The sequence below is a fragment of the Pinus tabuliformis genome, chromosome Q (assembly GCF_031772625.1).
Source record: "Pinus tabuliformis cultivar Carrire ecotype Pingquan chromosome Q, CPIR1, whole genome shotgun sequence".
NCBI lineage: Eukaryota > Viridiplantae > Streptophyta > Pinopsida > Pinales > Pinaceae > Pinus > Pinus tabuliformis.
The window spans coordinates 798680144-798705923 of record NC_142296.1 but is presented as its reverse complement, the minus strand read 5'-3'; positions in this window follow the sequence as shown (position 1 = coordinate 798705923).

Below are 25780 nucleotides of genomic sequence, written 5' to 3'. Positions count from 1 at the left end.
CAATTACAACAAGGACCTTACCAACAACCACCACCACAATCGTAACAGATGTAGCAAGGACCTTACCAGCAACAATATGGCTAGTTTTTTTCGCAGACTCCATACATCCAATATGGTTACCAGAATCCATATGGTCAACATGCTTATGGTCAACCTTCGTATGGTCAACCTCCTTATGGTTAATCTCCATATGGTCAACCTACTTATGGTCAATCTCCGTATGGTTAACCTCCTTATGGTCAACCTCCATATGGTCAACCTCCTTTTATGGACAAAACACACCACAGTGGGGGTAGAACCAAACTTATCAAGGTTGGAATACTTAGTTTGGTACATATCAAAGACCTTATACCCCATATAATCCATAACTTCCATTCTTGGCAAAGTTGGAATTGCCAGATGTGTCATGACTTACAAATGACCCAATAATACACTCACCGTATTGGTCTCCGGTACCAAATGAAATACCAAGTGATTGTCCTAAGTTTAAAGGTAAATCTGGAGAAGACCCTCAAGCACATGTTATGACTTACCACCTTTGGTGTTCCTCTAACTCTTGGGTTGATGATTCAATCCAGTTGTGTCTTTTCTAGCACACTTTAACAGGAGTTTCCGCTAAATGGTACATCGAGCCCCCTCAACCTTCCTACCAACAATTATATGTTCCTACTGGCTCTCAACAACTCCAAACTCCACTATCAGGAGTTCCTCCTTATCAACAGATAGGTCATCAAATGTAGTATGGTCGACAAATGTAGTATACTCTTGGGACTAGTAATCCTCCTCTGTGGCCCCATATTTATATCCAACTATAGTAGGGACCTTATCCGTAGCCGCAGTCGTAGGTTTCTTAATCGTAGCCACAACCACAGGTTTCCTTCTAATCCCAACAGGGGCCTTACCAAAAACCATAGCCACAGGTTCCTATCCAACCCCAGTAGGCACCTTATCAGTAGCCGCAGTCGTAGGTTTCCCACCAATCCCAACAGGGACCTTACCTATAGCCACTGCCACAGGTTCCCTTTCAATTACAACAAGGACCTTACCAACAACCACTGCCACAGTCGTAACAGATGCAGCAGGGACCTTACTAGGAATAGTATGGTTAGTTTTCTTCGCAGACTTCATACATCCAATATGGTTACCAGACTTCGTATGGTCAACCTCCTTATGGTAAATCTCTACATGGTCAACCTACTTATGGTTAATCTCTGTATGGTCAACCTCCTTATGGAAAAAATCCACCACAGTGGGGGCAGAACCAAATGTAGCAAGGTTGGAATACTTAGTTTGGTACATATCAGAGACCTTATACCCCATATAATCCACAATTTCCATTCTTGGCAACGTTGGAATTGGCAGATGTGTCACGACTTACAAATTACCCAATACTACACTCACCCTATTGGCCTCTAGTACCAAATAAAATACCAAGTGATTGTCCTAAGTTTGAAGGTAAATCTGTAGAATACCCTCAAGCACATGTCATGACTTACTACCTTTGGTGATCCTCTAACTCTTGGGTTGATGATTCAATCTGATTGCATCTTTTCCAGCAGACTTTAACAAGAGCTATCACTAAATGGTACATCGAGCTCCCTTGAGGTGCTTTCCAAGATTTTAATACTCTAGCCATGGCTTTCCTCACCCATTTCCAATTACCTGTCCAGTACAAGACTGGAACCCATCTCTTAACATCTTTGCAATAGATGAATTCCACTCATATCTTCGATCATATCCATGAATGGAGATGTAGACGTCATCTCATCAAATTTGACATCCTAGATCAACTTTTGACTTAATGGTTCACCAAATCATTCATCCACCTATCGCTAAAGACATAGCCAAAGAGTGGTTGTGTAACTAAGGAACAAACCATCGCCCATGCCAAACATTTGGATCTTGTCTATTCAAAATTTGGCACATTGTATGAATTGCTACCTAGTTCCCAATGACATTCGACTGGTCTTGCATCCTCTAGACCTGAAGGTACACCACCTATTGTTGGTATCATTGGATTAGTGGCTCAGTGGTCTAGTAGTATCCCAGTCGCTTCTACGAAACCTAAATCTACTTAGGCCACATGAACTCCAATACTGGTGACAACTTAAAGAATCCTTGTAAAACCTTAGAGGTAAATGATGTTCAGTCTACTGCAATAGATAAATCCTCGAAAGGAAAGAAAAAGGGTAAAGGAAAAGCTAAGTAGGATACCCCCAAATAGGATTCCCCAAAATTGTTAGCTGACGATTCATCAAAGCGAAATCCTAAATATCCTTGCCTTATTTGTGATTAAGATCATTACACTAAGGATTTCCCTCGACGTGCCGAAGTAAGTCATGTTCTAAAAGGAACCACAAGGATGCTAGCTGTGCTAAAGGAACCTTTCCCATCTCAACGAACACAAATGTTAGACCAACCCCATGCTCAAACCTCTGTAAGTTCTCAAGTGTTCATGAGTGGCTCAGAACCTATTTTCGTAGCCACCATATCAAAAGATTATCCACCTCCTAAAAGACCCGTGGTGGAGAAATATGCCATTGATATACCCTCTTCCTCCACTTCACCCAATTTTTGTCCTCTCCATATTGAGAAACCTAGCACTGATTCCATAATCCGACCACCCCCTAAAGGTGTTCTTCGAAAATCTTCTTATAACCCAAATGCACGAGCTGCCCAACATTACAATACTGTAGAATATTTGTGATCCAAAATTAAATAGGAATGCAAAAAATTATAGACATGACCATAAATACAGAGATGTAGCAAAAACAAAACTTCATTTCATTAATATCAAATACTGAAATATGTGTACAAACAAAATGGAAACAAGAGTAGCTCTGGAAATGGTAGCTTATCTCTGAGAAGAGACGTGGTGATTACATGCCTCTGAACTATATTAGAATGAGGCTCAAAGGACTATTTATTATTGAGAAAAAATGGAAAACCATATGTTATCTCAAAATCAGGCCCTGGAAGGCTGCTGACCAGGAAGACTTCAAGTAACTATTTCAGACCAATCTTTTGACTAAGGCTTAGCCTCCTTAGCCTGAGAGGGCTCTCTCAAAGGGTTATTGATTTTGACTATTAATAAGATGGCTAACTCTCTTGAAATAACATTAACAAATATGAAGGCTGGACAAACATTGCATAGGTTTCCATTGGGCTTATGGAGTCAATCATACTTCAGTAAACAATGACACTGCTTTTACATAGAAGTCAGGGCATGTGGAATTTAGATGCTCAAAACACAACTCATAGAAAACCACAGTTTACAAATACACACAGGAAATCAGAGCAGCATAAGTGAATTCTGAGTGATTGTGTATTTATACAACTGTAAAAACATCAAGGACAAAGTAAAACCACACATCTTGAACATAGAAATACTGTATGAATCCTGAGAAGAAAAGCAGCAAATTATATTACTGAAACTGAGTTTTTACACAAGCCAAAACAATACTCTGTTTTATCAAATATCCAACCCTCATTACATAGATGTTCCAGCTATATATAGAAAATCCTTATTCTAACTACTTCGAGCTTCCTCCTCCAACATGAGGGGAACTCGAATTCTGCCTATGATGACACCTATCTGCTTTACAACAAACTATTAAATACAATTAATGCTAACTGGAGTTCTAAAAAGTTCTAATTTGACTGTAACTGTAACTCTATCTTCCTCGTAGAATAATTCCTTCTTGTTCTCTGACACCTGGGCTCCTTTCAGTTTGGCTGAGATGGCTGAGATGAGCCACGTTGGCCTTGGATGCTATATGCTTTAACTGCTCAGTGATGTTGGGAGATATCCCTTGCTTTTCGGTTCCAGTCTTCCATAACTTGCTCGAATATACAACAACATGTCTTTAGCCCTTTAATAACCCAAAAATATAGGAGATCACCATGTTCCTGATGTGTTGGAGGCTTCATCGATGGGCAAGTGTGTAGGCCAAAATCCCTCGTATGTAACTCATTCAAAACCCTAATGACCGGTAATAAAGTGGCTTTATAACAGAAACTTTAAACTTGAGTAAAAACATTTCACCTTTTTAAAGGTACACCTGTCTTGATCTGAATGGCTGTGATAGCTTCATTTGGTCTCTTACATGTCCTTCAGGTGTTTCCTTTAGAAAATTCCCGATCATTTTACCAAACTGTTTGTCTGCGTTTAAAATCAACACCTACAGCAGTTTCGTAGCGCGCTACGAAACTGCTGAATTGTTTAAACAGCTTGTCTTTTTCCTGAGGTATTTACCGCCTAGACATTTGATTGCCAAAACTCCTTTTGATTTTTGATACATATAGCAGGGATATTCATGTCCTCAAAACAATATAAACTAAGCAAAATTTGACAAAATTTGGCACAAAACGTTTCTTTGAACAACAATTTCATTCAGCAGCTAACTGGCCTAGCTGTGCCTTCAAGTCTTCCACTTTCTTTCTCATAGCTTTGTTCTCAGCTCTTAGATGCATGTTTATCTTTCTGAGGAGTTTGGCCTCTTTAATGGCAGGTACTGTCCATGTGTAAACATCGGCTACTGAATCCACCTGGTTTACTAGGTTTTCACTTCCTTTCAATACAACTTTACGATAATTTGCATACCTGACTGCAGATTCCCTAGTGGCATTCTTCACCTGAGCAATCTCATGTTTAGCTGCTTCCAACTGGTTCCTTATAGCTATAATATTACCTCCTTGAGATATGATGACTGTTCTATTTGTGTCTTTTTGCTTAATTTTCTCTGCCTCCTCTGTTCTAGGCAATTCCTCGGCTTCCTCTGTTCTGGGCAATTTCTCAGCTTCCTTTACTTGTTTCCTTGTAATAGGTCTTCTGGGTTTGAAGATGAATTCTTCACCAGGTTCATCAAACTTCAGCCTTTTTGAGGTCTTAGGCTTCTTGGTACTTTCTGGTGATGACTGTGTCAAATCAATATGCACTGGTTCAATTTGCTCAAACTCAATGGCTTCCAATAAATCATTCAGGCTTGCCTTAGATACTGGGCTTTCTTCAACAGCTAAGGCTTTACCTTTTTCTTTACTTACTTGGCTTCTTGTCCTTACTCTTGAAATTGCTTCAGCTCTGCTTGTTTCAGCTACAGTCTTCTTATCCTGAGTCTTTTCTTTTGTTGCTTGCTGAGGTTGTTCTTTAATGATCAGTGGCTTCACTAGTTTTTTAAGCTGTGACTTGGTTTGCTTTTTAGCTCTGGCCTCCTTCTGAAGCTCAGCTATTGTGAGTTCTTTGACTGGTTTTTCTCTGACTGGTTGTGGAGTACGGCCAGTTTTGCTTTGGAATCCAGCCATGAAGATGAACGAATTCCAGTCTCTGCCTATCTTCTGTAGGCCATCTAAAACTAACAATTTAATCAAACCATGGTGAAATAAAGAAGTCTCGCAATCCTCTTTTCTCAGCTGCACCTTATCACACATTTTACTTAGACTGCGAAATAAGTAAAAAGGAATATCTATGGAAGCCTTCCCAGTGAAATGTAAAAGCAACTTGAAATGATAAGAGTAGACCTTATTGTATCTTCCTTCACATGTCAAGTATTTCTGAATGCAGGTGAGAAGAAGGGCATAATGCTCCTTAACATAGTTTCTGGGCACTGCTTTTGTTAGGTCTTCATTCACATATGCCTCTTTTAAGAACTCTTTACATGGATTCATATCGAATTTAAAGTTCTTAAACCATTCTTGCTGCCCTCTTGGGATTTCTGTTACAGCAGCTATTGCCTCCGGAGACACTTGAACTTCCAACATAGCTATTTTTGAATTTAAACCGTGAAGTTCAAAGCAAACTCTTTGGTTACCTGCGCATGTCCTCCTTGCAGCTTTTTACAGAAGTTCCAGCACCCGGCATCTTTGAATGCTTTCTTCACGCCTTCATCCCTCAATGCTATGTCTAAACCTTCAGGTTCGGTCCTCTGGCATTTTCCAGATCTGTGTTCTTTCCTCTCCATTTGTTTTTTGAAATCTTTACACTCACAATGAGCAACAGCTTCAGTTGAAATGGCGGTTTAGTTCTTTTTTAACTCGGGCTCGCTTGTAATCAGGCTCGCTTGAAAACAGCCTCGCTTGAAAACTCAAATACATCATCCGATAAGCTTGTCACTTATGTAACACTCACGATCATCATCAAGATCCATGCACGGTACAATCCATCGGAATGATATTTCTGTGCGTTTCATCAAATCTATTGGTGGAGTGATGACTAATGAGTGCTTAGACATGCTACGGGAGGTACACAAAAACTGACATGAGAGGACAGAATCGGTGACTCATTAACAGACTTAACACTTTAGGAAAGATTCGCTGCGAAATGCACGAATCCGCGATTTCGCAGCGCGGTTAGTTTAAAATTCTAATAATGCGCTGCAAAATGGCTTAATGATAACGCGCTGCGAAATGACTGAACAATGATTAGGCTGCGAAACTGGCCAATAGGAGATTACGCTGCGAAATCACGAAAAGACTCGGTGAATAGGGTAAGACAAGACATGGCTTATAACACAATGATGGTGGAGGAGAACCAATAGGATTAGAGTATAATTTAAAACAAACACCTTTAAAACTCCAAATCCTAAGTATGAAACATAAAACGAAAACCATATGACACAGACCTTTGACATTGAACTAGGACCAAGGACTATATGCATAAAATTTTTATTCTAAGTGATAACAGTGGCTCCACTTGGGATAGTGTGCTCCTGTAGTACACTAAGAACTCGTAGGTCCAGTGCTTTATTCAAATTCTAAAAACACACACACAGAGTTGACAAGCATTCCTTTCTAGCTTTGTGGGCCTTCACCTCGGGCTTAAGCTTCCTGTTCAGCTTGTCATTTATTTTCAACAAGAAAAACTCATAAAACGGTTATATACAATGTTTGTGAGACACTTGGCAGAGATTCATTAATTGTAATGCTTTAGGAACCTGCCATTAACAGGTCCTCCAGCATATGGTGTTCCATCAACCTCCTGCAGAATGTAGGTGTTATTTCCATGGAAAGCAGAAATCTGATATGGCCCTTTCCACAAATTTTCAAATTTACCATGTTTACCTTTCTCTTCAATTCTTGCTTCCCATTTCAGGACTTTATCATGAATCTGAAATGTGACCTCTTTGATCTTTTTGTCAAATGCTCTCTTGACCCTGTTCTGATTTTGTTGATGACTATGAAACACCTCACTTCTTTTCTCCTGCAAAGCTATTAGCTGATTGATCCTTCGCTGTATAGCATTTGGTTCCTCTTCTAATCCTTGAATCAGCTTCATTACTGGTACCCCAAGAGATGTTGGGAATATAGCCTCTGCTCCATACACAAGTTCATATGGTGATGTTCCAATGGACCTCTTTGTGCAAATCCGGTCAGCCCACAAGGCATATTTCAGTTTCAAATGCCAAGCTTTTTTATTTTCTTGCAGCAGCTTCTTTATGATCCTCACAAGACTCTTGTTTGATGACTCAGCTAATCCGTTTCCCTGTGGATAATAAGCAGTAGAATGTCCAAGGGAAATGTGATACTGATGACAGAAATTAATCATTCTTTTGGACTTGAAAGCTTGAGCATTATCTGTAATGATCTTGATTGGACAACCAAACCTTGATAATATATTATTTTCTAAGAAAGAAATAATCACAGAATCATTTGCTTGCCTTGTGGGTATTGCCTCTATCCATTTTGTAAAGTAATCAGTGGCGGTGAGAATCCAGCGATGCTGTCCTGATGATGGAGGATGGATTTCCTCTATAAAATCTAATCCCCACTGCTGGAATGGTGCTTCAACATAAATAGGAACCAAGGGCATTGGCATGAGCTTTCTTTTACCTTCAAATACTTGACATTCATGGCATGTGGCTATCTTTTTATAAATGTCTCTAAACATAGTTGGCCAAAAATAGCCAGCTCTCAAAACCTTGTTTGCAGTGGCTTTCCAATAATGATGACCTCCGCAATCCCCTTTATGAAACTCATCAATTACTTTATCAGCTTCTTCTTCAATGAGACAATTTAATAATATTCCTCCTGCATCTTTCCAAAACAGATTTTGATCATACACAAAATATCTGAGAGATTTCAACTTGGTAAACCGAGCTTTGGACTTTGAAAGGTTATCAGGAGCTCTATTGTGCTGCAAAACAAATGATATATCCTTGTACCATTCTGAGATCAGGAATTTTTCATTTATCTGGACCAACTCTTCTTCATTTTCAGAAATTTCTAAGATTTCTGTGCTTAAATTAATATCAATACAATCCAGATTTGACTGAGTCAACAATTTAGCTAGGCCTTGACCCTTTACCAACTTGGTGGGTTTGATCTCAATATCATATTCCAACAACTTTGCTATCCACTTCCCCCTTTTTCCATCTGGATCAGCTTGTGTAAGAATGTCTTTTATAACAGTATTTGGCACATATGCAACAATGTGAGAGTGCAAAACATAAATCCTGAAATCCTTAATTGCTTTTACCAATGCATAAGCCTGTTTCTCTAAGATATTATATTTCAATTCAGCATTAGCCAATGTCTTGCTAAAGAAGGAAATGGGCTGTTCAGTACCTTGACTTCCTTTTTGCAATAAAACTCCAGCAATTGTGTCTTCAGAAGCAAATGTGAATATCAGAAACTCCTTGGTAAAATCCGGGCTGATGAGCACTGGTGCTTGAGTAAGTGCTTTCTTAATTTCTTCAAATGATCTCTTTGCTTCAGGTGTCCATTTAAAATCTGCTCCTTTCTTTAACATCTTTGTTATGTTCTTAACCACTTCAGCAAAGTTAGGAATGAATCTTCTAACAAAGTTAACTTTCCCAAGAAAAGATTGAATCTCCTTCTTACTTCTTGGTAAATCTAACTTTTGAATTGCACTAACTCTATTAGGATCAATCCTAATTCCTTCTTCAGAAATAATATGTCCAAGCAGTTTGCCAGAAGTTAAAGCAAAAATACTTTTGGTTGGGTTTAGAGAAATACCAAACTTCCTACATTTCAGTAGGACCCTTTCAAGGTGCTTTAAGTGGTCTTCTTCCTTTTTTGAAAAAACTATGATATCATCAAGATAAACCACCACTGATTTGTCCTTTTCTTCAGCAAAAGCAATGTCCATTGCTCTCTGGAAAGTTGCTCCAGCATTCATGAGGCCAAAGGGCATTTTTGCATACATGAATGTTCCCCAAGGTGTAGTGAAAGCTGTCTTCTCCTGATCATCTGGGTGAACAAGAATCTGATTGTACCCTGAGAAGCCATCAAGCATAGACATCCTTTGTGAACCTACAATGTTTTGCAAAATGAGATCCATTTTGGGAAGAGGGTAATTATCCTTCAATGAAGCTTTGTTTAAATTCCTGAAGTCTATACAAATTCTGATCTCCCCATTCTTTTTCCTAACTGGTACCAAGTTAGCAAGCCAATTTGAGAATCTGATTGGAACAATAATTTTGGCATCAAAAAGCTTTTTCACCTCTTTTTCAATCAGTGGCATTAGAAGAGGATTAATCCTCCTTAACTTCTGCTTAAAAGGCTTCTCATTTTGCTTAATTGGGATGGTATGTTGTATGATTGAAGAATCATACTGTTTCAAATCAGCATAGCTCCATGCAAAAACATCAATGAATTTTTTCATCATTTCAACATATTTAGTCTTCATATCAGCTGAAAGGAACTTCGAAATCTTGACCATTTTAGGCACTACTGAGTCACCTAAATTACAACTTTCCACTTCCTCCTCATTAGCTTGCAGTCTTGGTGCTTTGAACACATCATTTTGATCAAATAATTTCTCCAAAGGAATGAGGCCCTTAGGGATTAAATTATTTTGTAACTGTAAGACTTCAGAACCTCCCTTTGATTCTACTAACATGTTCTGCTGATCTATTTGATTGTGCTCAAACTCTTCTTTTAATTCAATGAAATTCCTTACCTGCTGATCATCCTCAAAGACTTGCCAATTTATGATATTATCTGGTATGACTGGTCTATGGCGAACCTCCACTTCATAACTATCAGAAGAGTGCTTAGGAATGACAAATAAACTAGCTGAAACAGCAAGAGAATCTACAATAGAGTTTTGGTCTCTAGTTTTGATGCTAAAAGAGTAAGTCTGAAATTTTTCTAACATCTCCAATACTAAATTTCTGTATGCTCTCATCCTTGCATCCTTGGTTTGATATGCACCCTCTATTTGTTTAATTACCAATTCAGAATCTCCACAAACAACAATGTTTTTGGATTTCAACTTTATCAAGGCTTCCAGACCTAACACTAGAGATTCGTACTCAGCCATGTTGTTGGTACAATCAAAATTTAATTTGTATGAGAGAAACTTACTTTCTTCAGTTGGACTAGTGATCCAAATGCCAGCTCCTGCCCCTTCTTTTCCTGCTGATCCATCAAAGTACAATGACCAACAGCCCATGATATCTTTTTCATCTCCTTGCTGTCCTTCATGACTCTGATTTTCTGCAGGTTTATCTTCTAATTCTCTCCCAACTGATTCATTGAAAAGAATAGCTGAACCAAGACCAGTATCACATGAGTAAATAGGAAAATTCTGAGGCTTTTCTTTGCTGCTTACCATGTAGGCCATCCTTGTTTCACGATACAACCTCCTTTGTTCACCAAACACTGGGATGGTAGCATATGTTAGATCCATTTGCATGGTACCCTTTATTTTTGCTGCCCATGACCTTGAAAGGAGCATCCCAAACTTAGGTGGAATATCTGCAACAACAATGTCCATAACAGTTGTTTTTGCTGGGATTTGTGTGAGTGCCACAACAACATCTTTTATTAAACCAATGCAATGAACTCTCTTGGAATCAAAGGAAAATAAGTCCTTGTATGGTCTGGTTACTTCTAACCCCAGTCTTTCCATAATTACCTTAGGCATGAGATTATGTGATGCCCCTGAATCCAACATAGCATTATGTAAAGTCATATCATGAATATTAATGCTTATGTAAAAGGGGGGAAACTCATCATTTTGTTCATCCTCAAGTCTTGGTCCTAAACAGATAATTGGACTGTCCTCCTGTACACTTAGGATATCAGCCACTCCTGGTGGAGAATTAAGCATTTCAACAATCTTGCTTCTGTATTTGTCTACCTTGAGAATTTCATTGAAAGGGACTGATATTTTAATTTTTGCAATCTCATTCTCAATATTAAAAACAAAAGTAGACTATTCAATATCTTTAGAAGGAGAAGGAGTTTGAATATCCTTTTATCAAGAGGGGAATCACCTTTACCTTCAACCACCTTTGATTTTTCCTTCTTATCCTCAACTGCCTTTGAGATATTCTTCTTGGGCTGTGCCTTGTTTGCGGTGATAGGAACATCTCTATTCCTAAGATTGTACTGCTTCTGTATCTCAAATATAGCATGCTGATAACCCTTTAAGAAATCTGAATGTTCTTCTTCTGATTTTATCATGCTAGACTCATCATGTTCATCCTTAGTTAAGAAAATTCCTGAATCTTCTTCATCAAAGCAATGGATAGATTCCTCAGGGACCTCAGGTTCTTCTTCTTCATCCACCAAGTTTTGTTGAAAAGGAGGTCTCACTGGAGGATCTGCCTGCTGATTTCTATTGTCTCTTGGCCTTTGCTGATTCTGAGGCCTTCTGAACTGAGGATTCCTGAATTGAGGTTCTTGCTGTGCTTGAGGAGCAGAAGTATTCCCAAGAGCTAATCGGTCCATCAATTTGTCCATGGTTTTCATCATTGTTTCAAATTTGTCTTCTTGAGCAGAGGTAGAAGGCTTCTCTTCTTCCTTTATCTTTGTCTTTGCCATCTTTGATTTCTTAGCAGCAAGCATATTCACTTCTACCTTAATTGCATCATTTTGCATGTCAGCAAGATTGGCAGACTCTCTTTCTCTGAGTAAAAGAGAGAAATCTGAATCGAATGACTCAGCATATCTCAACTGTGCCAAAGCTCCAGGAGGTTTCAAATGTGCTGGAATAGAATTATATGTTTTATTAAACCTCTTAGAAAAATTTTGGACAGTTTCATCTGGAGCTCTTCTTAAATTATTGTATTCAGTGAGAGCTTGAACAGGATTAGTTCTGTTTCCCCATTTCCTCAGAAAACTATCTTCAAATTCAGCCCAACTACGAATGCTACCAGCCCCAAGGGCTTTAAACCATTTTCTGACTTCCCCAATGAAAGTTTGAGCAAAAAGTCTTAATTTTACATCTTCATCATCCACCTCTTCCCTGTCAACAAAGTCATTGAACCTATCTACATGTTCCTCAGCTGTAATATCTTCATCACCTCCCCATGTTGGAATCCTAGCAGCGTATTTACTAGGAAGATCATGTAAAACAACAGGGAGAGCTAAAGGAGCATACCTAGCAGGTATGGCCATAATGAATGGAGGAGCAGTGACAACAGGTATTGTATGACCAGTGGGAGCAGATTTAGTGTGAGACAGTGTCTGAGGACTATTTGGACTAACAGAGGCAGAAGATAAAGTACTGGTACGAAAAGGGCTGTTTGGACTTTGCAAACCACTGACAAAAGAACTCCAATTGGGGAGAGGTAAACCAGTTTTAGATTTGAGCAAAACTTCAAAAGGATCAAGTTCCTTGAGCTGATTTAAGTCCTCTTCCTCTAATAGCAATTCTGAGGTGACAACCTCCCAAAACTCTACCTTATCTTTTTGTGACACTAAAGATGAAGTATCAATGCCTCTCTTTTGTAAATCTAAAATAATTCCAATTAGCTCCTCTTCGTTTTCAGACCTCAACAATACCTCTTGAATTTTATCATCAACAATTTTATCTTCAGGACTTCTAGAAAATTCAGGGAACAAAGATTTTGAAATGTTTGAAGTACCTGGTATATCAGAAAATCTTTGTCTACTCCTTGAGATAATGTTGGGATTATCCACAGGACTAGGTGGGTTTGGGTCAGGATTACTCCTTGTGTATCTTCCTCTCGAAGCCACCTTTTTAACTTTAAGATTGAATGGAGTCACCAAGGTAGAATGCAACCTCGAAAACCTTTCTGATCTCCTGCTACCTTCAGAAGTTCAGCTTCATAATTTCGGGAATGAGTAATCTTCAGACTCCCGGCATATGCACCAAAATGTTATCTCAAAATCAGGCCCTGGAAGGCTGCTAACCAGGAAGACTTCAAGTAACTATTTCAGACCAATCTTTTGACTAAGGCTTAGCCTCCTTAGCCTGAGAGGGCTCTCTCAAAGGGTTATTGATTTTGACTATTAATAAGATGGCTAACTCTCTTGAAATAACATTAACAAATATGAAGGCTGGAAAAACATTGCATAGGTTTCCATTGGGCTTATGGAGTCAATCATACTTCAGTAAACAATGACACTGCTTTTAAATAGAAGTCAGGGCATGTGGCATTTAGATGCTCAAAACACAACTCATAGAAAACCACAGTTTACAAATACACACAGGAAATCAGAGCAGCATAAGTGAATTCTGAGTGATTGTGTATTTATACAACTGTAAAAACATCAAGGACAAAGTAAAACCACACATCTTGAACATAGAAATACTGTATGAATCCTGAGAAGAAAAGCAGCAAATTATATTACTGAAACTGAGTTTTTACACAAGCCAAAACAATACTCTGTTTTATCAAATATCCAACCCTCATTACATAGATGTTCCAGCTATATATAGAAAATCCTTATTCTAACTACTTCGAGCTTCCTCCTCCAACATGAGGGGAACTCGAATTCTGCCTATGATGACACCTATCTGCTTTACAACAAACTATTAAATACAATTAATGCTAACTGGAGTTCTAAAAAGTTCTAATTTGACTGTAACTCTAACTCTATCTTCCTCGTAGAATAATTCCTTCTTGTTCTCTGACACTTGGGCTCCTTTTAGTTTGGCTGAGATGGCTGAGATGAGCCACGTTGGCCTTGGATGCTATATGCTTTAATTGCTCAGTGATGTTGGGAGATATCCCTTGCTTTTTGGTTCCAGTCTTCCATAACTTGCTCGAATATACAGCAGCATGTCTTTAGCCCTTTAATAACCCAAAAATATAGGAGATCACCATGTTCCTGATGTGTTGGAGGCTTCATCGATGGGCAAGTGTGCAGGCCAAAATCCCTCGTATGTAACTCATTCAAAACCCTAATGACCGGTAATAAAGTGGCTTTATAACAGAAACTTTAAACTTGAGTCAAAACATTTCACCTTTTTAAAGGTACACCTGTCTTGATCTGAATGGCTGTGATAGCTTCATTTGGTCTCTTACATGTCCTTCAGGTGTTTCCTTTAGAAAATTCCCGATCATTTTACCAAACTGTTTGTCTGCGTTTAAAATCAACACCTACAGCAGTTTCGTAGCGCGCTACGAAACTGCTGAATTGTTTAAACAGCTTGTCTTTTTCCTGAGGTATTTACCGCCTATACATTTGATTGCCAAAACTCCTTTTGATTTTTGATACATATAGCAGGGATATTCATGTCCTCAAAACAATATAAACTAAGCAAAATTTGACAAAATTTGGCACAAAATGTTTCTTTGAACAACAATTTCATTCAGCAGCTAACTGGCCTAGCTGTGCCTTCAAGTCTTCCACTTTCTTTCTCATAGCTTTGTTCTCAGCTCTTAGATGCATGTTTATCTTTCTGAGGAGTTTGGCCTCTTTAATGGCAGGTACTGTCCATGTGTAAACATCGGCTACTGAATCCACCTGGTTTACTAGGTTTTCACCTCCTTTCAATACAGCTTTACGATAATTTGCATACCTGACTGCAGATTCCCTAGTGGCATTCTTCACCCGAGCAATCTCATGTTTAGCTGCTTCCAACTGGTTCCTTATAGCTATAATATTACCTCCTTGAGATATGATGACTGTTCTATTTGTGTCTTTTTGCTTAATTTTCTCTGCCTCCTCTGTTCTAGGCAATTCCTCGGCTTCCTCTGTTCTGGGCAATTTCTCAGCTTCCTTTACTTGTTTCCTTGTAATAGGTCTTCTGGGTTTGAAGATGAATTCTTCATCAGGTTCATCAAACTTCAGCCTTTTTGAGGCCTTAGGCTTCTTGGTACTTTCTGGTGATGACTGTGTCAAATCAATATGCACTGGTTCAATTTGCTCAAACTCAATGGCTTCCAATAAATCATTCAGGCTTGCCTTAGATACTGGGCTTTCTTCAACAGCTAAGGCTTTACCTTTTTCTTTACTTACTTGGCTTCTTGTCCTTACTCTTGAAATTGCTTCAGCTCTGCTTGTTTCAGCTACAGTCTTCTTAGCCTGAGTCTTTTCTTTTGTTGCTTGCTGAGGTTGTTCTTTAATGATCAGTGGCTTCACTGGTTTTTTAAGCTGTGACTTGGTTTTCTTTTTAGCTCTGGCCTCCTTCTGAAGCTCAGCTATTGTGAGTTCTTTGACTGGTTGTTCTCTGACTAGTTGTGGAGTAAGGCCAGTTTTGCTTTGGAATCCAGCCATGAAGATGAACGAATTCCAGTCTCTGCCTATCTTCTGTAGGCCATCTAAAACTAACAATTTAATCAAACCATGGTGAAATAAAGAAGTCTCGCAATCCTCTTTTCTCAGCTGCACCTTATCACACATTTTACTTAGACTGCGAAATAAGTAAAAAGGAATATCTATGGAAGCCTTCCCAGTGAAATGTAAAAGCAACTTGAAATGATAAGAGTAGACCTTATTGTATCTTCCTTCACATGTCAAGTATTTCTGAATGCAGGTGAGAAGAAGGGCATAATGCTCCTTAACATAGTTTCTGGGCACTGCTTTTGTTAGGTCTTCATTCACATATGCCTCTTTTAAGAACTCTTTACATGGATTCATATCGAATTTAAAGTTCTTAAACCATTCTTGCTGCCCTCTTGGGATTTCTGTTACAGCAGCTATTGCCTCCGGAGACACTTGAACTTCCAACATAGCTATTTTTGAATTTAAACCGGTGAAGTTCAAAGCAAACTCTTTGGTTACCTGCGCATGTCCTCCTTGCAGCTTTTTACAGAAGTTCCAGCACCCGGCATCTTTGAATGCTTTCTTCACGCCTTCATCCCTCAATGCTATGTCTAAACCTTCAGGTTCGGTCCTCTGGCATTTTCCAGATCTGTGTTCTTTCCTCTCCATTTGTTTTTTGAAATCTTTACACTCACAATGAGCAACAACTTCAGTTGAAATGGCGGTTTAGTTCTTTTTTAACTCGGGCTCGCTTGTAATCAGGCTCGCTTGAAAACAGCCTCACTTGAAAACTCAAATACATCATCCGATAAGCTTGTCACTTATGTAACACTCACGATCATCATCAAGATCCATGCACGGTACAATCCATCGGAATGATATTTCTGTGCGTTTCATCAAATCTATTGGTGGAGTGATGACTAATGAGCGCTTAGACATGCTACGGGAGGTACACAAAAACTGACATGAGAGGACATAATCGGTGACTCATTAATAGACTTGACACTTTAGGAAAGATTCGCTGCGAAATGCACGAATCCGCGATTTCGCAGCGCGGTTAGTTTAAAATTCTAATAATGCGCTGCGAAATGGCTTAATGATAACGCGCTGCGAAATGACTGAACAATGATTACGCTGCGAAACTGGCCAATAGGAGACTACGCTGCGAAATCACGAAAAGACTCGGTGAATAGGGTAAGACAAGACATGGCTTATAACATAATGATGGTGGAGGAGAACCAATAGGATTAGAGTATAATTTAAAACAAACACCTTTAAAACTCCAAATCCTAAGTATGAAACATAAAACGAAAACCATATGACACAGACCTTTGACATTGAACTAGGACCAAGGACTATATGCATAAATTTTTTATTCTAAGTGATAACACCATAAACATCCAAAATTCTAACCCTAGGTGATGAAGTGCCAAAACTATGGCCCCCGTTTGGGTAAATTGGTACATCAACTTCCTGAGGTCGTAACTTTGGCATATATCTTCATTTGACATGCACAATAACTCGTTATAAATATCTATCCGAGGAATACAACTTCCAATCAACCAACATTTGTCCATGACCCCTGTTGGCCCCAATTTTCCCAAAGAACGTCGTGTAGGGCCTTAAAATGACCCTGAAAGTTCAGGACTCAAAAAACTGCCAAAAATAGTGAAATGTGCTACAATTAAGGAAACTGAAAAACTGAAAGAGATAGTGGTGGGGGTCCCAGTGGAATAGGCGGGTGGCTACCAACATCCACCTGGATCAGTCCTCCCTCCTTAGGAAGAAATTGTCCCCAGTGCGTTGAGTGCCTCCATGAGACAGGGAAACTTCTGTTGAACCTGGTCCCTCGTGAGCCACTTGCATTGGTGCAGGAGTTGGCTAGATTTTACAACTTGATATAGTTGGATCTATGCAGGCATATGTTCTTGACCTGTGTGTCCATAATCCAATTAGTTTTGGCTTGTTCCATGCATTCTGGGTTTAACTTTGTCTGTGTGAGATGTTTTGCAATGCCTGATGTGTCTAGTAATTGTGGGAAGTAGGGCCAAAGGTGGTCCACATTGAACACTAGGTGCAGGCCAAGGAATGGGGGAACGATGACCTCAAAAGAATTGTCTCCCACAACCTTGGTAATGGTGTAAGGACCATATTAGAGTGGTCTAAGTTTCCAATGGGTTCCGGTAAGGCACCCTTTCTACAAATGCAACCAAACTTTGTCACCCACCTGAAACTTGTGTGGTACCCAATGTTGATCATGTCGTTTCTTGTACTTGGTATTTGACTTCTATAGGATGTCATGAACTTGCTGGCGGATGTGTTGGATGCATTCAATAAATCTGGTCGCTTTATTAGCCTTAGAAAATATATGTGTCAATTCTGTCTATGTATTCGCGTGAGGCATGGCAATATCAATCAGATACAATGGTTGAAATCCTAGATCCACTTGAAAGGGACTCTGAATAGTTGAGCTATGGAGAGATCTATTATAAATGTGTTTCACATTTGGAACACTCTCATCCCAGGTTCAAGGATTCTTGGAGTTGTACATGCAGGTATGTGCACTATCATCCTATTGACGACCTCCATTTGGACATCAGTCTAGGGATGGAAGGCAGTCGACTTGGTGACTTTGGTGTCCAATAGGGTCCAGAGGCTTGAACAAAATGTGCTCAAGAAACTGCTATCCTGATATAATATAATGGTTTGCGAGATCCCAAAATGTACCCATACTCTTTCAAAGAAGAGTTTGGCAGTGTCCTCTGTGGTGATACTCTTCTTACAGGCTGCCAATATAGCCATCTTAGAAAATCTGTCCACGACCAAAAATAAATAGTCATTACCATGCTTGGTAGAAGGGAGGCTAGACATATAGTCCATGGAGATAGATTCCCACAGTTGGTTGGGAGTAGGCAGAGGAGTGTACATGCCTTGCTTCTTGATGGTTGGCTTGGCGATTATGCAAGCAGTGCAGGATTTGATATATTTCCCAACATCCAATCAAAGTTTGGGCCAATAAAAGTACTTTTTTTGTACAACCACAATTTTCTCCACACCAAAGTGTCCCATGATCCGACTGTAGTGCACCTCCCAAATAAACTTGGCATGCTCGCTTGGAGGAACACAAATGTGGCCCGGGTAGCATAATAGTGCATCCTGGAGGTGGAAATCAAGAAATTTCTTTCCATCTACTAGCATTTGGTATGTGGAGGAAAACTTTGGATCATTTTTGTATAGTTGCAGCCATTCAGAGGTCTCATGACCATAATAGTTGAGAACAATAGTCAGTGTTGCAACTGGGGGTCGGCTGAGGTAGTCTGTGACATGATTGGTGCTACCCTTTTTATATTTAATGTTCAAGTGGAATTGTTGTAGATATGTAGACCACTTTTGATGGTGATTGTTCTACAACTTCCCCTATGTCTGTATAAACTAAAGGGGTTGGTGATCGATGTGGACGACCGTCTTCTTCCCCGTAATGTAGTGCTTCCACTATTGGAAAGCCTGCAAAATGGAATACATCTCTTTTCACCCCACCCTCAATAATCTAACTCAAAGGGAAAGTAATATGGGAGAATCCTAGCACGAACCTCCGATAAAAGTTTGCAAGGCCAAAAAAGCTGCGAAGCTTCGTTAGAGTGGTCGGGGCTGGCTAGTCCCGAATGAATTGAATCTTAGTCGGGTCAACATGTAGGCCACACTCATCTATGATGTAACCCAAGTATTAAACTTGGCTCATGCCAAAGGTGAATTTCTCCAAGTTGGAACGTAGTTTGTGCTGCTAAAGGGTTTGAAGAAGCTATCGAATGTGTTGCAAGTGTTCTTCCCAACTCTTGTTGAAGATGAGGATGTTGTCTAGATAAACCACCAGGAATGAGTTGGTAAAGGGACACAAGATGTCATCCATTAGCCTCATAAAAGTAGTAGGGGAATTTGTCAACATGAAGGGCATAATCAACCATTCAAAAAGGCCTTCCTTGGATTTAAAGGCATTCTTCCATACATCTATGGGCTCTATTGGAACCTGGTGAGAACCAAACTTTAGATTGGTCTTGCTGAAATACTTGGCCCCTTGATTTGGTCTAGCAGGTCATCAATTCGTGGGATTGGATACCTATTCCTCACAGTGATTTTGTTTAATGCCCGATAATCAATGCAGAGCCTCTAGGTCCCATCCTTCTTTTGTACAAATACAATCGAACTCCCACAAGGTGAGGAACTTCGCCAGATGTGCCATTTTTGCAACAACTCCTAGATTTTTTGCTTGATCTCTTCTTTTTCTAGAATGGAGCAACGATATATCGGCTCGTTGGGTAGAGGTGCTCCAGGAGTCAGATCGATTGAATTCTTGACCTGTCAATGCAAGGGTACCCCTATGGGTGAGGAGAAGATGTCGCTACATTCTTCCACGACCGTATCCACTTGCTTCTGCTTCTTGGATGAACCCTTCCCAGGGGCCATGGATGTGGCTACAACCTCCCCCTTACTCTGAGAGAAAATCAGAAAGAAAAACAAATTTCCCAGTCTGGGAGATGACCTTATTGAATTTCTTAGCATATATTAAGGAGACGGTGGTAGGTGGGGCTACCTCCGGTATCCTGTATAACTTACTACCCAAAGAAATAATAACAGAGTTAGGTATAAACTCACATACATCATGTTGCTTCCATAAGTATGGTTTTCCTAATAATACATCACAAAATTCAAGAGGAGCAACATCACACAATACCTCATCCGTGAAGGGCTTGATGTAGTAGGGAAGGTGACACTGCTGGCTGACATGAAGATCTCATCCTTGGTGAAGCCACCCAATAGTGTATGGTTGTAGATGTACTATAGTCAGTAGGCCTAGCCGCTTCATGACCTCTGTTGAAATGAGGTTCTTTTGGCTCCTGCTGTTGACAATGATCTGCAACGTAGAACCCTTCACCCACATTTTGAAGTGGAATAGGCATTCCCCCTCTTCTGGATCTTCAAGGTCGATCTTCTGGATATTGGTGGTGGCCATAGTGGCACTGGGCTTCGTGTCAATGATCTTCTTCCCCTTGTCATTTCCCTTGTCAGGTTTTGAATTAGGGTCAGAACATGTGTTTGACTCGGAAGCCTTCAGCTCGGCCACTAGTGACTGCTTGGCTCGACACTCACTTGAGTTGTGAGTGGAGCTCTTATGGAACTCACACCACTTTCCCGTGTCCTTATTTCTCTTCATGGTGTTTTTCTTTACTTACGGCTTCAGTGGGTTATCCTGGGTTTCCCTGCTTTGGCTTTTCCCTTTTTTTTGTGATTTGGGGGCACCTTTCCCTTGATTTGGATTCACAGATCCAAAGTCTTGCTTTTTCTGTTTAAACTTCTGCTCAATCTTGATAGCATACGGTACATCATGCCAAGCAAGGAGATGTCCATGAACTCCATCTCATCCTGGATGTACTTGTTTAGGTAGCCATGATACTTGAGTACCAAATGTTTCTCAGAATCCTTGATACCCAACTTCATGCGAGGGGTATGGAAAACATTGGTGAAATTTGACACGTCTTGGTCTCTTCCCTGTTGCAGCGTGGTCCACTTTATGTATTTATCCTCATAGCTCCTGATAGGGTAGTACAGATCCTTGATGGAATCTTGGAGTGAATTCCAAGTGGATGCGGCTGAAAATAGTGAGGGTGTACTTTCATCTTTCTTCTCATAGTAGGTTTCCCACTAGTCCTTGACGTGGGGTTGAATTTGAGAAGTAAAAAAGTAATCTTTTCCCGGCTGGAAAAATCACGAACAAAAAAATATCCTTCCAGTAGATTTAACCATTTATCTACAACGCTTGCATCTATTTTTCCTTCAAATATGGGTATGTCAAAGTTAACTTGTACCTTAAAGGGTGTGGCTCTTCTAGAGTAGCTGCCGGAAGTAGATGCATCGCCTTTGGGTAGTTGTTGAAGGATTTGGGAAAAGTTGTCCATCATCGCATTCCTTTGTCGCTCGAGGGATTATTCGAGCAAGATTTTGAAAATAGCTCCTACCCCCTCGTCTTTCTTCTCTTCTTCCATGGGAGGCCGTCAGGATTTGCGAGGCTGGTCTTGCAAAGGTTCGACCAGTTCGAGCCCTAACTCCTTACATCCTGACCTCTTTGGGGACATGCAAAGAAAAACAGAGAAAGAGAAGACTGCTCTGATACCATTGATTTGAAATTAAACATTAATGCAAAAAATTACATATATGACCATAAATATAGATATGAAGCAAAAATAACACTTCATTTCATTAATATCAAATATTGAAATATGCTTACAAACATAATGGAAACAAGACTAGCTCGGACGATGGTAGCTTATCTCTGAGAAGATATGTGGCAAATACATGCCTCTAAACTATGTTACAATGAGGCTCGGAGACCCATTTATTATTGAGAAATAATTTAAAACCCTAAACATCCAAAAACCTAACCCTATGAGATGAAGCGCCAAAACTATGGGCCCCATTTGGGTAAATTGGTACGTCAACTTCCCAGGGTCGTAACTTCGGCATACAATCTCCATTCGATGCGCACAATACCTCATTAGAAAGATGTATCTAAGGAATACAACTTTTGAGTGGCCAAAAATGGGTTAGGGCTTTTGTTGGCCTTGGTTTTCCCAAAAAAATGTCGTTTAGGGACCCAAAACGGCTCCAAAAGTTCAGGACCTGAAAAACTGCGAAAAATAGTAAAATGTGCTATAATTAAGGAAACTGAAGAATTGAAAGAGATAGTGGTGGGGGTCTTAGTGGAATAGGCGGGTGTCCACTAACATACACCTGGATATATTTGTCTCAAGCACCCTCGAAAATGTCGGCCCTGGAAGTCCTTAAAACATGTCCATCACAAAGGAAGGCTTTGATATATTCCATTAGAGAAATTGATCCCACGGGTTCTAGCTTGATCACTCTTGATCTTGAAAATCATGTCCCTTTCTTACCACCTCAACTTGAGTTTCTCATATAAGTTGTCGTCATGGGAAAAACCATTCACCAAATTATTGTTGATGAAGGAGCTTCTACATGGATTATGTCCATATCATGTTGGAAAGCCATTGGTTCCCCTCCTCTCAACTAGCCCCAAATACTTTGGAAGCTTTTGATGGTAGAGGTTTCCGACCATATGGTATTCTCAACTCTTTACCCATTCAACTAGAAGGAAAAATTGTCAATTTGGAAGTAGATGTTGTTGACGTAAATCTCAGTTATAACCTTCTACTTGGCCATAACTAGACTCACACAATGTTTTTTGTGGTTTCTTCGCTTTTATGTGTACTTTGTTTCCCCATCAAGGGAAAATTGTCATAGTAGACCAATTGGCCTTCTTTTCCTTTGAATATTCAATTGGTAATGTAACTTATGTTTGGAAAACCAACATTCCTTACGAAAATGTTGGAGTGGGTCTTTTTAAAGACTCTACCTTAATGGGAACTTTTCCTCTTCCTCCTCCCACCAATGTTGCCTTAGTTAACATGATCTCGTCTAGTAATGACCCTTGGATCATCCCTATCCCTGATCAAATTGATCATTTTGTTGACACCATGCTGCTTAGCCCCGTCGAATAAGCTTACCAAGCTGTCCTTATGGCTTCCGCGACTACATCGAAAACCAATGACCGATTGAATATGGTCCTAGACTCGTATTCACAAATTTCTTGGCTTGGTTCTTTAGATTTTGAAGAAGCTTTGAATGAGACTTTCCCCACTGACGAAAGCATCACTGAAGTCATGTCTCTTGAAGAAACCCCTTGGAATGATATTCATCATCGTTCCTATTTTCTTGCTAGCCTTGATGTGATTCCTACCTGTCTAGGTACTTTTGTTTCCCCTGCAACGACTGTTCCTTTTCAAAATCCTATCTTAATTCACTAGGTGTTGTCTGAAAGAAAATTTGGGAAAAATCTCGACAACCATGCCCATATTCATCTCTATGAAACCAAGGATAGTAAAAAACATTCACATAGGAGCCTCTTCTTCTCTCGATGAGATTAAGATCTATACGACCCTTTTCAAATAATTTTGTGATGTCTTTGCCTGGAGTTACGAGGAAATTTTTAGCATCGATCCAAGAATTGTGGTGCATGAGATATAAACCTACCTGGATGCAAAACCTGTTCGACAATGTCTTCATCCGGTGCACCCAAGGAAGGTAGCTGGCATTAAAGCTGAAGTTGAAAAACTTCTCACAAATAGCTTTATTTACCCCATACCACTGATAGATTGGGTTTCCAATATCATTTTAGTGACTAAAAAATAGGGAACCATATGTGTCTGTGTTGATTATCGAGATATTAATCAAGCTTAAGGATAATAACCCTATTAAATTTATGGACCAAATTATCGATGAATGTGCTAGGAGTGAAATCTTTCCCTTTATGGATGGATTTTCTAGGTATAACCAAATTAATATCCTTCATACTAATGAACATAAGACTGCGTTTATCTATCCTTGGTGAAATTTTTCCTATAAAAATCTTCCTTTTGGCCTTAAAATGTTGGTGCAACCTTACAAAGGGTGATTTCTTATGCTTTCCATGATATCAAACATATCGTTCAACCGTATCTTAATGATTTACTCGCACACTCGTCTAAACGTCAAGACCATCCGACTCACTTACGAGCAATTTTTCTTCACTGCCGACATTATAATATCCTATTAAATCCTCATAAATGTGTATTTTGTGTTGAATCTAGTCATCTCTTAGGATTCATAGTGTCCAACTAAGGCATCCAAATTATTTCTCCTAAGGTGGAGTCCATTGTCAATCTACCACCTCCATCTTCTTTACACCAACTTCAGAGTTTGCAAGGGAAGGAAATTTTTCTTCGTCGCTTCATCCCAAACTATGCTGAGATTTCCAAGGGTTTTACTCACCTTTAAGGGGTTCCATTCATTTGGGATTACCTTTCTCAGAAGTCCTTTGATGCTTTAAAGATCACACTCATTAACACACCTTTGTTTCATCCTCTTAATTACCATCGCGATTATTTCCTATACTTGGTCACTGTTGACATTACCATTGGTATGGTGCTGGTTCAAGATGATGACGATGGAAATGAACATGTTATATACTACCTAGCAATAATCTCTTTGATGCTGAGACTAGGTATGCCCATGTAGAGAAGTTGGCATCGGTGGCAGTTCATGTTGTCCAACGTTTTTGCCGCTACATTCTCCTATGTAAAACTATATTGATATATGATTATAACCCCATGAATTATATTCTGTCTTGTCAATTTCTTGGGGGAAAATACTTCGAATGGATTTTCATCCTGTAGGAGTTTGACTTAGAGTTCACTAAAGCTAAGTCTAAGAAATCACTAGTTTTTGTTGAATTGATCTATGATATTCCCTCTACAGACACGACTACTATATTGGATGAGTTGATTCTTGATGAGTCTCTCTTCCTTATTAGCACCCATGATCAATGGTATGGAGATATCATCATATATCTCTAAACTCAGACCTTTAGACCAGGGATATCTAGCACTGAACGATGTTGAATCCCTTACCAATCCCAACCCTATCGCATTATTGGGGATACCTTATACCACCTTGGTGTGGATTCAGTCATTCGATGATGTCTGACACATGAGTAAGATGAGAAATATTAGAATGACTGCCACTCTAGAGCTTGTGGTGGTCATATGTAAGGATATGCCATAACTCAAACGATCCTTCGTGTTAGTTATTTTTGTGATCCAGGTGGCTCCAAAGACACATAGAGGACAAAGAGGGCTTATGGAAGCTCAAAAATCAAAGTTATCAGAATGATTTTGAACTAGGACCAAAGCATAGATATCGTCGTCCTAATCATGGTGGTGTGAACAGTTTGTCAAACCGAGTCTGTATGCGAAAGTTAGGCACAATAAAAGTTCAGGTTGACTTTGGTGACTGGGCAGGCTTAAGGAGGCTGCAATTTGGACAAAATCCAACCACCGGATTCCGGCCAACCTAGGCTAGATTCCGAGTGAATTTGTGGCCACCACCCCCTCCACCCACCAAAACTGTTTTCATGTATATATATATATATATATATATATATATATATATATATATATATATATATATATATATATATATATATATAGATATAAATTGAATTAAAGAACTGATGGGCCGTGACCCTTGGTAGTCCACCCTCCCTCAACCACCAAATATTAATTAAAGGGGGTGGGCGGCCATGACCCTGCCACCCTGGAGCCCTCTTAACTAAATGCTATCGTAAGGGTGGGGCATGGGCTGTCAACCTTGCTGCCCTCACCACCTTTCATTGCAACGAAACAACCGACAAAAGAATAAGGGAGTGGGCCACTGAGACCGGTGGACCCGCCCCAAATAAACTATGAAAAAA